The sequence below is a fragment of the Scatophagus argus genome, chromosome 24 (assembly GCF_020382885.2).
Source record: "Scatophagus argus isolate fScaArg1 chromosome 24, fScaArg1.pri, whole genome shotgun sequence".
NCBI lineage: Eukaryota > Metazoa > Chordata > Actinopteri > Scatophagidae > Scatophagus > Scatophagus argus.
The window spans coordinates 6,449,207-6,465,101 of NC_058516.1; the positions used below are offsets into that span (position 1 = coordinate 6,449,207).

General features: G+C 41.4%; 1 protein-coding gene across 8 annotated transcripts in view; it reads left to right on the plus strand.

Annotated features, from left to right (window-relative positions):
• Positions 1 to 528: 528 nt before the first annotated feature.
• Positions 529 to 15,895, plus strand: part of LOC124055568 (beta-1,3-galactosyltransferase 1-like) — a 104,053-nt gene continuing 88,686 nt past the window's right edge. For 6 of the 8 annotated variants that reach the window (XR_006842716.1, XM_046382477.1, XM_046382479.1 and 3 more), the window contains exons 1-3: positions 529 to 1,132; positions 4,306 to 4,378; positions 13,758 to 13,849. The gene's annotated coding sequence lies outside the window, so the exon portion shown is untranslated. Of the gene's footprint in view, positions 1,133 to 4,305; positions 4,379 to 11,453; positions 12,028 to 13,757; positions 13,850 to 15,895 lie in introns of those variants that run through there. The other 2 variants (XM_046382476.1, XM_046382478.1) reach the window with 2 other exon arrangements.

The window sequence follows — 15,895 nt, forward strand, 5'->3', positions numbered from 1 at the left end:
GCCAGCCAGGCTGCTGTGGGGCTCTCAGAGGTTCAGAGTTTAACATGGCCTGTCGCCTGATAGATCAAAGATTAAAAGGCAGGTTCATGTTTTTTATAGTGAGTCTTTAAACAGTAATTACATACCAATATGTACACTAAAAGAGTTATTGGTGGCTGCAAATATCCTGTCCAGAATGGCCTCCGCAAGGGAGCTAATATGATTTAGATGTAAGAGATGAAGGACAAAGTACTCGGTCATGTTGTATTAAGCCTTTAGAGTCTCCACAAAGAGCTGTGGAAAGCCTCAAGCTGCCTCAAGTGATGCCACTGTCAGCTATCTATTAAAGATGTAACATGACAAAAGACATTTCCTGTTGGTGTCACTATCCTGACAGTGCAGCCAACATTTGGGGAAACAGAGGGAACATTGCTATAAACAGGCAGTATCTTTCAGAAGATAACCGTCTGATTTGCATCAATTTATCTCTCACTTATTTTCTCAGTTAACCTACTAGTTGTTTGTTATAATTAATCATTGTGTAAATAATCATTGTTTCCTAAAGCCAAAGAAGACATCCTCACATGGCTGACTGACTTCTGTCTGACCAGTGGTTCACATCCTTTACCACACTGTAAAAAACGTCACTAAATGTGAAAGTCCTGCACTGAAAAGTTATCAAAATGTAGGCTGCTTGAAGTTAAATGGCTCCTGAAACCCTCATACTATTGTTGTATGATAAAAACATGAACTTTTCCTTTAAAAGCGTCGTTTCTCTCATAAGCAAATCAGTCACCCACGCTGCTGATATCCCACCTGAACCCCCTGCAGTTAATCTGGGACGTGGGTTTATTTTTGCCCGGATGCCATCAGACCACTCAGGCACTACAAGCGGTCGCTCAGTTGCTTGAAAAGTCAATCTCCTTTAAACAAAGCAGCAGCATCCTTCCCTTCGCTCCTCGCTCTCCTCCATTGGCTGTATCCCGGTGGCCTCTGATTGGACGGTTCCTCTCCTCCGCGGGCTGCCGCCTCCCCCAGCCCACGAGCGTGCAGCGCGAGGCACCGAGCAGATGAAGCATCCGCGCAGTGTGGAGCGCACAGAGGACACCGTCCAGGAGAAGTTGTAACGGCAGGACACGGGACTAAAACACCGGTAGGTGTCCTAAAGCCCTGAAAATACCGCGGTTAACCGGTGTCTGGTCTGTCTACTCGCTTTCAGGACACCGGACGGATGCTGTTTTTTGGAAGTGAAATTGACTTAATGGCTCGCTGTGTCCATCATCTTCAGCTCCGTGTGTGGACGAGCCGTTTGACCCTGGCCGCGGCGGTTAATTCTCTGCTGTGTTAAAGGCGTCTGTCTGCTACTAACAGTGACATTTTAAACTTGCTGTAGACGGCTTACTCTGATTTTAGCTTGTCTTTTCGGTTGTAACTGCGAAGTGTTTGGAGCTGCTAACCTCTTCTGCGAGGTTACTGCGCTCCAAGTGTTAGCTTGGAGTCACTGATAGACTTCATACACGTCTGTTTCAAGTGTGTGCCGTCATTTAAATAAGAAGTTGGCTCTATTGTGTCTGGCTTATTGGCTTTTATGTATGTGTGAGGGAGAAAAGCAGAGCCAAGCAGAGGCAGAATAAATCCAGATAAGTAGATGAGAGCATTGTGCATTTCATAATGCTGCGCACTTTATAGCCTAATATCAAGCACAGTGATTTATCTGGCTGCTAATCCATGTCACTTAACATGCACTAGTAAAATCCATCAGCCCTGTGTTTCATTGCATAAAGGGATGAGTGTGCCGTGCTTTATCACTTACCCTGCTGCACTGCTCCAAGTAAGTGAAAGGGACAGTAAAAATGAAAAGGGGGGGATGTAACCCTCTGTGGCAAGCTGCTCAATGGGATTTTACCCTGTTGTCAAGGGGTCATAACAACAATTCACGGTCAGTGTCTCTGCTCGCTGTGAGCAGTACGCCTAAGCCTAAAAAAATCCATCCTGGAGATTTATTCTGACAGTGGCTTTGAAACAGGAATGCCACAGATCTCAAACGTATCTCCCCTACAGGATTGATCCTTTTTTCTTTCTTTTTTCTTTTTTTGAATTGCACTGCCCCTTGAAGTGGTTACTTCAATACCTCGCCATGCCGTTTCTTGTTGTGGACTACTAATACCAGAGAAGCCATCTCTTATTCTGACCACCGTGGCTTTCAACCTTACAACGCCGCCTGGGTCGTTAATACCGGCCGCACTGCCAAATTCTCTCATTTAAGCCTGTGTGTGCTGGCACGTAACCAGACACCGTTATTGTAAGAGCGGGGAGGAAAAAATGTTCCATTTAATTTCAGAAATGTCCCACAGCCCTCCATTCATCTCTCCTGTGACATGAAATACAGTGGTTTTATCTCAATTACGCAGTGACATATTAAAATGGGTACCCCACACACGGACGATTTCAGATGACAGTAATGAACTTGGATTTTGGAGCTCTAGTTTGGTGAACTGGAGGTGATAGAAGAACTGATTCTTTAGTTCTGAAAAAAGCACAAAGATGTTAATTGATTTTGGCTTGCTTGACTTCTTCATAAAATTAAATTTTTTTTCTTCCTCTTGGCAGGCTGTAATGTGTCTTTAACCCTCTGTTTGATAAGGCTGAATCGTGCTCCAACTAATGTTCAGATTTATAAGCTGTTTCCAGAATTAAGGATGTTTAGACCACAGCTAATACATTCCTCATCATACCACAGCTGTTAGCCTTTTAGAAAATTATTATGTTAATGATTGTGGGTCAATAAGTTCCTGCTGTAGCACTTCGTAGCATTTCGGTACGATGCCTGTAATCTCCCACAAATCAATGATTTTCACCTTTTTGTAGCAGTAGTAAATCGCTATTAAACACCTTCAGACTTCAGCCCTTACATCTATAAATAGGCTGTTCACATCTTATCGATGTCCCGTGAGAGGAAGCAATTCCCTGGGTGTGCATCTAACGAGATGGTTTTAAGTCATTTCACTCTCATGTGGGGGTTTTACATGTGGAGGCATCGTGCCTGTCAGAGTTATTGGGCTAATGTGACATAATTGATCTTTTTAAAATGTTCCCCATTAAATAATTTGATTCAATTCACACTTGTGGTGCAAGATGGGAAATTGAAGCCTTTTTTTTTCTATTTATTTATTTTTTTAGGGCTGAAATGAATGTGGAAGAAGCCCTCAGGCAGGACCAGATTCTCTTAATTACATCATATTTTAGTGCTGGAATTGATTGGAATTCGATTTATGTTGAAAAGCTGTGATCCCAGATGAGATAAACTGTGTGACAACGATGAGTGGCGTTTGCAACGAGCACAGTAGAAAAAGTGTATTACAAACCAGTTTATTAACTCGTTCGCAATTTCAATTACTTTATGTTTTTTTTTCTTAGCTGCGTTTCTTCGTTGACACAATTTAAAATGGAAAATCTCCTAGTGTGTTCGTGTTCGTCACATGCGTGCAGTGGCATTTTGAAGCCCCGAGGGAACATATGCTGTTGGAGCTACTTTGGTTTACTTTTAAATTTACCATAGGTTCAATTTCTGCTGTTGGTCACCAGGATTTTGTGTCACTCTCTCAAAATCCTTTGGATTCAACACGCAGCTGTCATACAGGCAGGGAGCCATCATAGCAGAGGAAGAACTATCAATTTCTCTGAGTAAGAGACACGGTGGCAATCAAATGCTTATGGAGTAGCTGGCAAGTGAAATAGGGTGTATGACCACCTATGATTTACATCATCAGGTTTATGTTCCGTCTTTGTGGGAAACATAAGAAATCACGGAAAGTTGAGATACGCTGATTTTGAAATTCTGGGATGATGCCAGTACCAGTGTTTTTGTTGTTGTTATTTATTACCCCTTTTATCATTTGTAAAATGGTAACTGAGCTAAAAATCATTCAGCCCTTTGAAAGAGCACAAATTCAGTCTGAGAAAACTTAAATGTGCTGCTCAATGAGAAGACTTGCACAGTACCTGCACATCCTTACAAACTGATGGCAGGAATGTCACAGGCCCGTGCACGATTCAATGGATGAACATCGGCCACTGCTATCAGCGAATGTCACGTTATCTGCCGATAACAGTCAACAAGGTGACTATCGGCCTTGTGTGCCGATGCTCTGCTGATAAATGAAGAAATGTGAATTACAATGTTTCCTCTCTGCATTGAGCATGACAGCTTGATAGATGACTCTCAGATTTTCAAGGCAGGATTTTCTCTATAAAGACTCATACATGCTCTCGCTTTATTTCCCCACTATTGCGCTAAAATCTTCTTCTTTCTCTGTATGTAACCAGGTGGCTGCTGCTCAAGTGACAGAATGACTGACAAAATGCTAAATATACACAGAGGGGAAATGTGACATCTGATGTGAGTAGCATCCAGTCAATTCATGTAACATGTCAGTAATATATTCCTGCACAGGTGTAACACTACTCTACTTTGTGTTCTGGTATTGAGGCTTCACTCCTACAGTTTGATTACACTCCTTATGTGTTTGCTATATTAAGCCTTGAACAATTTCTTTTTTCTTTAGTTGTGACCAGTACCATTTTCAGATCACAAGAAGCTTGGTTTTAATTCTGACATAATTTTTAATAAGCTGCTGTAAGTGAATGAAAGTGTGGGGTGACAGCTGTGGATTTCAGTGGCTGCAAAGCTAATGTAAATTCTGCAAGTCTGAAAAACAACTGGATGGCCAACAAAACTGTTGAAGCACCTTGTTAAAATACATTTAACGAAGTTTTTATGCTGCTGATTTCATAGTGAGGTTGTAGGTACAGGTTGTGAACATTAATTAGGCTGCCTTCTCTGCCAGTAAAGCGTGATTAGAAATCTTTGATTTGTAAGTTGCATGCAAATGCTTAAATGTATAAGGATATTTCTTGTTGCTCTCAATGAAATACAACAAGGACAACAATGTTGATTGAAGAACATACCATTTAATTTAAGTATGTACAAACAATACATCGATGAGTAAAAGATTCAATTATAAAAAATGCAACAAATTTGAAACAAGAATAAAATAGTGGAATAGTGCAGAGAGCACCGAGTACTGGAACAATACTCAATGATTCATCGATTATACTTCATACACATGAAGTAGGTGGATATGTGCAGTTTATGCTTGTGTACATGTCTATAAACAGCATATAGGGCATGCTTAGATTCATAATTGACAATGATGGCATGTCATCATTCATACTATACAGTACTTTCTCATTCTCATCAGGTAGATTTGTTTCTAAATGATTTAAATTCAGTACAGAATTTGGATTTCGCAAAATTCTACTGAACCCTGTCCTGAGCCAAAGATGGTGGCTCAGGACAGGGTGTCTTTATGCTGTTCATGAAAGACCTACAGAGTAGTGAGTGTTGTCTCTGCTTCAACAGTGCAGGTGATAACAGTTCAGGCCAGTGAAGTAAAGCGTTATTCATCTTTATTAACTCAAGTTGCCAACTGTGCAGTAAATATATTGAGCTTCTATAATAACTTAATAAGTGTCAGCTCAATTGGTCAATTTTATCTCAAATATTAAAGCAGAAACAAGATAAGCCAGTGACTACACTCGGTACAATCATGTCTTGTGCAATAGACCTGTGGCTGTGGAGAGAGAGTGCTGGAGTTGTTGCCTCTCACCTCTTCTTGAGACACGGCACAAAGAAAGACCAGTTCCCTCGGTGGGTTGGTTGTTATTCACTTTTTTCCCTGAATAATGAATGACCCACACATGAGGAAACAAGCAGTGGTGGAGGGCTCTCCCCACTTGCCCGTTTTCATGCAGAATTAATGGTTTCAGTGTTAGAACTCATAATTTACAATGCATTAGACTTTATGGCTTTCCAGCTACACTGCAATTACTGATGGGAGGAGGCTGTAACTTACAAGGCTGTCATCCTTTATAAGGTCTTGTGTTTCGTGCTGTGGTGGCTGTAGGATTTCTCTCTGATTCTCTCCTTTCTCCGAGGGCGTTCACTGGTTTCACATTGATGCGCTCTGACCCTCCACTGGCTCCCCCTTCCTTTCAGTCCCACTCCCTGTGTCTCTGTGGAGGAGGCTTTGGAAAGCTACACAGGCCGCTCTGTGTTTCCTCTGTCGAGCTTAGCTGCTGTGTTTTGATCATGTCTGTGACTGCCGTCCAAAGTTTATTGGATCATTTGATAATCTTGTTGCCCGGAGCTTAGTCACACGTGTCCCCATTTCTGTATGTATGACTCCATAGGCACAGATGATAGATTCTAATCCAGCATTGCCAGACTGTGATCGTGCTGATTTTTAGCCACCAGTCAGTTCAGTAACGCTGAGTACGACCCTAAACAGTCTGCGTGTTTGTTATTATATCTGGCTTTATTTGGTGGATTTGACACATGCCACAGTTGTAGTAGCCAAGCTGAGACGAAAGCAAACAACACGTGTTCTCATTCATTTTCCTGCTTGTGTTTACAAAAGTGCTAAGGAGTGAAAAATTAATCAACTGTGATCCCAAATTCTCAGCAGGCAAAGCTACAAACCAGCACAATGTCCCAGAATCATGTCGTCATTGAAGAGGTGAGTTAGTTAGTGCTTTGGCCAGCCAGTTTTGTCATGGGTGTCTTGATTATGTGCTGAATTGCATTATATTTCTTTTGTGCACAGCTCTGAGGGTCATGGCCATTCATTTTTATGATTGTAGTCGTAACACATAGCTGTTTAGTGGCGGGCTACGCTGGCTTTATGCTCCCCCGCATCCTGTTATCTCATACTCTACCAGCTGTGGTTGCATGTTTACTGCTGTTGCCTTCCCATTTCCACACGCGAGGCTCTGCTGCAAAGCCTTCCGAGCCTCCCTCCGCCACCACACTTGGCATGGGATGAGTGTCAGAGCTGAGTTTTTTTTAATTGGGTTCTGATGATGGGACTCTACCGGTTTGCCAGGCTGGCTGCTGTGACTACTCATGTCTCCCACGGTCAAGGAGATGATTGGTTTTTCATTGGAGTGGTCAAATAGAGGGGTGAGGACCCTATCAGCTATCTCCCTGTGTGACTCGACATGCTGTTTGGCCTCTGAAAGCTCTGAATTTATTGGCATAATACAAGGAAGCTTTGTGCTGGGGCATGCTTCCGCCTTATCTCTGCTGCCGCATGGATACCTTGTCACTCTAATTTTGAGGTTGTGAATTGAAAGTTTATGTAGAGCATTATGTTGAGCACATTTGGAAACGCCGTGGCATGTTAAACACATTCAAACCCATCCGTTTCAAAAGTCTTGCTCCAATAAGAAGGCTGCTTTTCTCAATTAGAGAAAAAGACTTTGGGATGACACTTTGGACGGTAGCATTATGCTTCCACTGTGCCTTTCCGTTTTGACAGCAGATGTGAGAGCCTTGGAAAAAGAATTTTTTTGTGTGTGTGATTCCCCCTCCTCACTCTAATCCTCTTTATGGAAGCCCAACATGGTTCCATACTGATATTTATGTGCAGCATTGTTCTGGGGATGAGGAGTCAAAGTCAGCTAAATTAATTAACTACAGAGAATGCAGCTCACCCCTCAGTTGCCACAGAAGAGATATGTTATTTCACTTTTGGAGGCTGTACTTATAACATTTTGTACTGCTTTTGGTGTAATTCTGCAGGCGATATTGATATCTCACTGTGCACGGTTGATTTCTATCAGCTTCTGCTCTCAATGAGTACACAGTCTTCTCCTGACCCGACTAACCCATTTGAATAATTGCGTGTTTTACTCCAAGGTCTAATTATGGAGAATGCAACTACTTTATGAGCACAAACACCATACAGAAGATCATTAATCTTACACTAATTAGATGCAGCACCAATTATTTCAGGTATGTTTCGATGCACGTCATGCATGTTTAAGTGTCTTTATCCTCAGAGTCCCGTATGTAAATTTGACATTTGCCTCACAAAATGATGTTGACCAAATTGATTTTGAGGGCAGGCAGATTCAGTGTGGAGCAGTCTTATCCCCATCTTATCCCAGTTGGTCTTGTTAACTTTGTCTGCTCTCAGCAGTAAGGAGAAAACTATATTTACATGAGATTGACAGACCCAAATAAAAAACTTTCTGAGCTGATCTTCTGGACTGAGCAAATCTTTTTTGTGAGTCTGATCTTGATTTTATTGAAATGAAGCTGCAGGTTACACAGCAGGATGGTGCTTTCATCCTGGATGAGGCTGTAAAGCTCACTAGTCTACGTTCCACTTTTTGTACATTTGCTGCTTACATGCTGTTTGAAACACAAAGCAGTGCTTCACTTTGGTGAAACACGTCATGGAAGTGTAGTCAATATCCGACTTTGGCTGCTTCAGGAATTCACTGCTCACATTTGTTCTTCACCTCTCAATATTGATGACTGGAAAAAGGATGAAATCCTCTGTGGATAGTTAGAAGGTGTTGGAAAGCAAGTCAGAAAGTTTATGTCAGATCTAATTTTCTTTGATAGCTCCACCTGGAGAGTTATAGACATATACAGTAGGGCTGCAACTGGATCAATTGATTTGCTCGGTAAAAGTTCCCATCAGAGCTTTGTTTTGTTCAACCCACCAGTCCAGAACCCAAATATATTCAGTTTACTATCCCACAAGTCAGAGAAAAGCAGCAAATCTTGTAAATTTTTTGTTCTTTTTCCTTGAAAAATGACTCTGAGTCTGCTTATCGAACCAGAATAGTTTTCAATCCCTAACAGAATTTTTTTAAGGCAATGCGTTTGGTGAGGGTTTAAGACATCTCTCATCTATTACAATACCACACATAGATGTTATTATGCTGAAAAGCATCAGTACATACTTTGTCTCTGCTCTACAACATTGATTAACCCTGTGCCGACTCATTTTTTGCTCCAAGGTCTAAAAGGGACTTGTTGGTCCCCTTTTTGTCCCACAAATACCGTGTCTGGTAGCTGTTTGGTTGACTTTGAAGTATATCCGTGCTGTGTCGCTCAGTCATGTTTGGCAGGTGCCTGTAGTTTCAGAAAGAGGCTGATTGTGAATGAAAAATGTGATGAGGCATTTGTTGTCCTTTTTTCCACAGGAATGAAAATAAACTTGATCTGGCATGTTAAAGCTGCTTGCAGTGCAAAGGAATGAATTTGAAAGTGGAATAATGTCTTTTTTCCTCTAAGAGTAACTTGATGAAATGTCCTCTCAGTGTACATGTTCACAGTATAATATTCACAGTAGGTTGCAAGCTTAAAGCATATTATCCTGTATGCTCCTAAAGCATCCATGCTCTTAGATGAAGCACAGACAGAACATTATGATCTGTAATGTCCGTACTGTGTTCTCAAAGTGCTTTTGTCTCATTTAGTCCTTTTCTTGTCTGAGACCAGCTGTGAGGAAGGCTCAAAAGGTCATATAACAGTAAGCTAACCTGCCTGAATGAAGGCAAAGAGAAGACCTTTGTTCAGCACATATTCTGGCTCTCATTTTTCAGTTTTTATTTTACCAACTTAAGACTGTTTGCTGAAAAGTAGAATCCATGTGCTTATTTACACAGTTGTTGATATGTTGCCCGGTTTGGCCCTTGCAAAGACAGCAAATGTGCTGAGATGAAATAATAATAAATAAAGCAACAGTGCAGAGCAGAAATGCAAAATATGAATATTTTCAGCACTTTGACAGCAACTTTGATACATTTGGGTTTTGGACACTTGATCAGCCAAAAAATGACATTTGAAGCATTTGTGATGACCATTTTTCACAGTTTCCTGACATTTTCTTTTTACACCATATGATTAATTGAAAAATAACCTGCTGTGGTGCATGACAAAAACAAAGGCACCAGGCGTGTGTTATGATCACGTAGACCACAAAGGCCCGTGTGGATGAAACACTGACAAATGAAAAACAATATTGGGAGCAAGTGTGCGCGCTCAGTTCTTCTTTTTTATTTATTGCACCAGACGTAGTTTATTTGTTGTTTGTCTGTGCTCTCTTCGTGGCACAAGGATAACCCCCCCCCCACACACACACAAAAAAGAAAGACTATTCTTCCCTTTGAGCACCTAAGAAAACATAGGCAAAACACATTTGAGGTTTGTTTGGTTTAATCATTTCTTGCAGCGTGTTCAGACCACTGTCCTGTTATTATTGTACATCACGCAAGCAATGCAGATTTTTCACACCAGAAGAGCCTGTAAATATGTTGTATATATATTTGAATAGTGTATGATGCACTTCATTAGGTTGCTGAGCTTTGACTGGATACATGCTTTGCAGCATGAATGCTATGATGTGAAAATGACAAATGACTCGTCCAGAGCTCCAGCTCTAAAGATCCTTTTATCTGCTTAGATTACTTCAGGAATGTCTGTCTTATCTTGTCACCTTCATGAAAAAAATAAATAAAAATAATGTAACCGGGAGATGGTAATGTGTGTTCTGCTGAGATACACACTGTGTCCTCTCTAATATGTGAACCCCATGCATTTTTCACGATGCGGTTGATTACATTCTCTGGATGATTTTTCATATTTAATTAGCTCCAGGCACCATGGGTTTTACTTACACAAGAGTGGCCATTAATATGCAGCATACTGACATTATGGACATGCACGCACTTCTGTTGTTGTATGGACATGTGTGTAGTGGATTTAGTAGTTACAGCATGTGGAAACTTGATGAAATTGGCTGCCCAAAATCTGTTGAGAATTTTCATCTTCTGTAATGAGTTTTAATTGATATCTCGTTAGCAATTCAGCAACACTGATTTAATCTCATTTTATACTTAACGTTCCCAGAGAAATAGTGATAAGCTGGAATGAAAGTCAGTATCATAATTGTACCTGAAAACAACAAAACATGAATACTGCAATAATGTGGAATAGTGATTAGATATTTTCCTGCTCACCAGCTCAGCAGGTGACGTTGATTGTCGGATCATTTTTCATTCATTCATTACTGTCATCATCCATCTTGCCTGAGAGGGTTGCAGCGTTGGCTCAATCGCAGACACCTTGTGACCTTTCCATCAAAAGTCCGCTGTGGGGAAAATTTTGTCGCAGTCATTCAGTTCAGCCGAGTTATCTCTGATGTGTCCCAGCCACGGTGCTGTTGCTGTGTCACTACTGCTCTATCTTGTTACAGAAAGCAAAAACACAAAACTCTCTTAATAAAAGGCAAATTCACCTGTAACTCTACAGAGATAAACCAGAGCAGAATGTCACAATCGTCTGTTTTCTGCTGCCTTGACAGTTCTCCTGTTCACATTGAATATCAACAGCCCATGTGTAATGAACCAGGAGATGATGGTCCTGCTATGCTGTTTGTAGGATTGCTGCTCCGACTCCCTACAGCCTCTCAGATGTGTTTGATGTGCTGTGACGCCTAAAGATGCCACAATAGTCTGCAGGTTCAAAGCCAAGCACACAGCTGACTCCATGCATGCAAAATAGGACGGATAGAGGAGTTGTATGGCAGGAAGCTGCAGTTTACTGGTCATTTTGTTCGACACTGATGATGAAAAGCTTGACTGGCGTGTTAAATAAGTATTTGTGGATTATGACTTGCTTCTAATTGTCAGTTAATAAAATCATCCATCAAGGAGGTACCGATTCAAACCCCAGGTTGTCAGTCAAATCGTTTACCTATTGTGTCGTTGTACACTGCAACACAGGAACACAGCATGGCAGGCTGTAAACTGTGGTGTAACAGAGGCAGAGGCCATAAATAATCATATTGACTCTGTGTGGCTGTACTTAACATTTGAACTAAACACTCAGCACTGCTGTGACTGATGGAAATGTTATCAGTTTTGCAGGTATTTAGTCAATAAACCAAAGTAGTGGGTGAAATTTTGACTGATGCTGGTGCTACATGAAAAGTCAGAGGATCACCAGAATTATTACAATTCATCCTGAGGAAGCAATATATGTCTGTACCAAAATTTCATAGCAGTCCATCCAATATTTGTTGTCATATTTCAGCCTGGGCCAAAAGGGTGGACTGTTTTCCGTCCGGGCTTTTGTTTCATTGTCATTATGCAGGTAATACCTGGTGCCCATGCTCATCAGCTGACCAGGTAAGACTCTCTGCTAGGAAACAACCAGCATAAACCTCCCTCATCTGGCTCTGCTTAAGGTCCTGTGCAGGAAAAACAGCAGGTTCATGTACAGTGAGTGAGAAAGTCCTGGTCTTCATTATGACGTATGACAGACTGAGTGATGATTTGTGTGACTGTAGCACGTAAACCTCAAAAACAAAATGAGAAGAAGCGTGACTCTGATTCGGTCTGTTTTGGTTGTCAAAGCACTAAACCGTCCATCAGTGCCTCTCTGTGATGAACTGTGTTTCTCACATGATTGTTAACTTTTGTCTGGGCCAGCCCAGAATCACACAGTCTGAAAGGACCATTTTAGACTGTTATGTGGGACAGCTGTTAATATCAAGCATCTTGTCGGCATCTAGATGTCTGATGATGACTAACACTTCTGTGTGGCACAGACAAAGGAAATAAGCTCTGAAGTTTTTTGTGTATCCTTTCTTTGTGTCAGATAAAACTGTGAGCATTTAATGTTTATTGGGCTGCTATTACTTATTTTAATGTATCCGTGATGACTGTGCTTTCTACATACGGTGTTCGGGTCCCGCAATGTTATTGCTGCCTTCCATCACTGAATCTTTGGCAGTGAGCCTGCCATTTCCTGTGCATTCATCACCATTAAGATAGCAATCAGTGGTGCTGGAGATCGGTTTAGTTTAGGCTATAGGAAGCATGCGATGTAGATGGAAGCCCCCCCTCCCTCCTCTCTCCTGTCACTTTATCGAATGCTATGATCTATTGAGGGTGAAAGCCGGAGCGGTCTTCAAATAAAAGCAATAACTCTGTGGCTGCGGAGAAGGAAATCACGAGGCGGGCGTGTCCCAGCAAGCCAGACAGCCATCCTTCCCCAACTCAGCCTTGTATATGGATATATGTATGTTTGTCATTCCTCCACCACTACCACCCCCCACCCTCCTTCTGTTGCGGCTCAAGTTTATCATCAGCTGCTCCCCGTAGATGGCTTATTGCCTTTTCCACCCTCATCTGTCCGCCCAGCTGAAAAGGCCTCCCAGGAAGAGATTAGCAATCCAATAACTCGTGAAGCATCCACCTCAGCAGCAGGTGCTCCCCAGAGTGAATGCTGATGAGAACAGCCAGGACTCCATAATAACAGTCCAGGCAGTATTTGCTAAGAGCAAGTATTCTCCCAGAAGCCTCAACCTGCTGGTGATCCGAACTTGTTAAGTTACAGCAGGTTTCAGTGCCATCCTCTTTAGTTTTTCCACATCATTCAGAGGACTCATGCTCAGCTGTTCTACAGAGTCTTTTGAATTCCCTGGGATCCTTAATTCGTGTTTAACAGAACCCATTTAAATTTAAACGAGTGTCTTTATCAAACTGAAGAAAATTTCACACAAGGATTCACAAATTTATTGACTGAAAGAGGCAAATGTTTTGTTTTTGGTTTAGATTTGGCCATGATTAAATCTTTCAAACGTGAATGCACATTATGTTACTACTGTAACTACTTGATGACTCTTGACTACCAATTACTTCTGTTTCGATGATGATGAATTAGTGACATTTAGACAAGTTAAATGTTAGATCCTTGACTCCCACCCTGGGGTATATTGAAATCTGAATGTGTATGAATTTTAAATGCTGGGAATGGACAATTAATAATATGTTTGCTGTCAACAGCAACTGTTTGAGTAAATATTCAAAGACGACATTCAGTATGAGATTTATGATTTGGATCTATTTTACAGGATCTCCAAAAAGACACTGCAGTTGAAGGCTGGATTACAAGGAGATACGATCAGACTGTGGCCCTCATTGGAACGGCTAACGGCTAATGAAAGTAAGTTTCTCACATGCAGCTTTCCAGAGGTGTACATTATGTCATATAGTGTTGACCCCAGAGTTAACTCCTATAGTGTCCATTATGTCGGATTTATCCCATCAGTGCTGGTCATCGCTTGGTGGTGAGACACAAAAGCTCCTCTGTATCTAATAATACAGTACACAGTTTATTTTCAGATAGCGTTCAGAGACATTTGCTTTTGGCATGTCTGATCAGACAGCTGCATAATGTACACTGACCTGGACATAGAGTTTACTTGCCCCGGATATTCAGGTGTACTTGGGACTAACACTAGTTCAGCTTTCTGTTAACTTGAGATGCAGATGTGTGATGATTAAAATCCTTCATCAGGTGAACAGATATAATGTTGGTGACGACAATGTGACTTGAAACAGAATGTAGTCGACTTGAAGTTTTTTAATGTTCGGCCAACCTCATCTTTGGAACTCCCCCCCTGAAGCAGGATGTGTTTTTCTTAAAGTCTCTCAAATCAAATTTTATGTGGAAGTATTTTATGACCCTCTGTATTTGCTCCCTCCTTTTTCGTTGTATTCACTTCTGCTTTGTTGTTTGAACACATACGCTCCTTTGCTCTCCATATTTAAGCGTTGTTTGAGTTTATTGTCTCTTGTTTATGCTTTCTTACCTCAGTTTCTGGCTCAGTAGTTAGCTGTCACCTGCGGTTTTATGGAGCTGTACGACACTATTTACTGTGGTGTCTTGTTGCTCATTATAATAGCCCATGGGTATTTGGTAAAAAACACTTGTGGAACTGTCCTCCTCGTGATTTTGGAAATTGCCTGTCTTTATAAGAAGACAGATGATGTGCTGTGGACTTAAATGAACTGAACAGTCAGTCATGCATTACACAGAGAAAATAAGGACAGTGTTATCCCTTCATTTGTGCCACCAATAAAGAAAGAAAATCTACCAGTGAGACATCTGTTTGGATACAGAGAATCTAAGGTAACAAAGCAAGGAACGTGATACATGAACCCATTTTCTTGTTTTTTTTTCTTTTAAAAAAAAAGCTAATTATCATTGAGTATTATTTATCTACGGTGCAGATAAATTTAGAATCATTTCTGTGATGTCCAGCTCCACATCCTCAGCTAACCTGGTCTTTCTCTTTGCATTATTAGCATTAATGTACCTTCTTTCTGATATCAAACCTCCAACAAAGTCAGCACAAAACAAACCAGGGGTGGATATTTACTTTTTATGGTGAACACAAAGGGACTTAGACACCCTATAGCGTAACTGCAAGTCATCTCCCTTGTCCATAAATCCCCTCTGGCTTTCTGCTGCAGGGTGTGCAGTGAATTTACGCGCTCTGCTTGTGTTATCTGTAGTTTGTGTTTTCTGCAATTTCACGGGGGCTTGTGTTTGATGATAAAGAGTCAGTAGGAGTCAGTTCCTCAAGGCCAACTAAACGTGATAGGCCAACACACTGTGTTGTTATAATGTGTGAATCACAGTGGAGGGACCAGCTCTTTTCTCATCTTTCGGCAGTCAGTGATGCGTTGTCTGTAATGCAAAAAAGGTCGCTTCTCATAAACTTACTGCAGGGCTCGACAGGGATTATTTTTAGGGTATAAAAATGATCTTATTTTCACAAATAAGATTGGCAGCCACACTACATCAAAATAGGTATTCTCCTGATCATCCTCACGGCTTTCAATCAAGTCAGCTGTCGTTAGCTTCGCAGGAAGTTGCAAGAAAGATCTTGTGTTTTCCCAGATGCTGCAGGAACCATTCAGGGTGTCTATTTCTGATAAGTGTTTGCAGTCTAAATATCAGAGAGGCTGGGGGAAGGAGAGACAAAAAGAAAGGCAGAGAGAGAGATAAAAACAGAGACAATGATAAAAGGGTTGCTGTTGGATGTTTGCCATCTTCAGTCAGTGAAAGGGCACGCACAGACTGGTAAATGGGAGGCACAGGTGCAATAAAGGATCTTCACTAATTGAGTGAAGTACAGGAGCCCAGGAGGGACAGGCCAGGTGCACAGATACTAGTCAGGGTTAGCCAAGGTCCACAACAAAC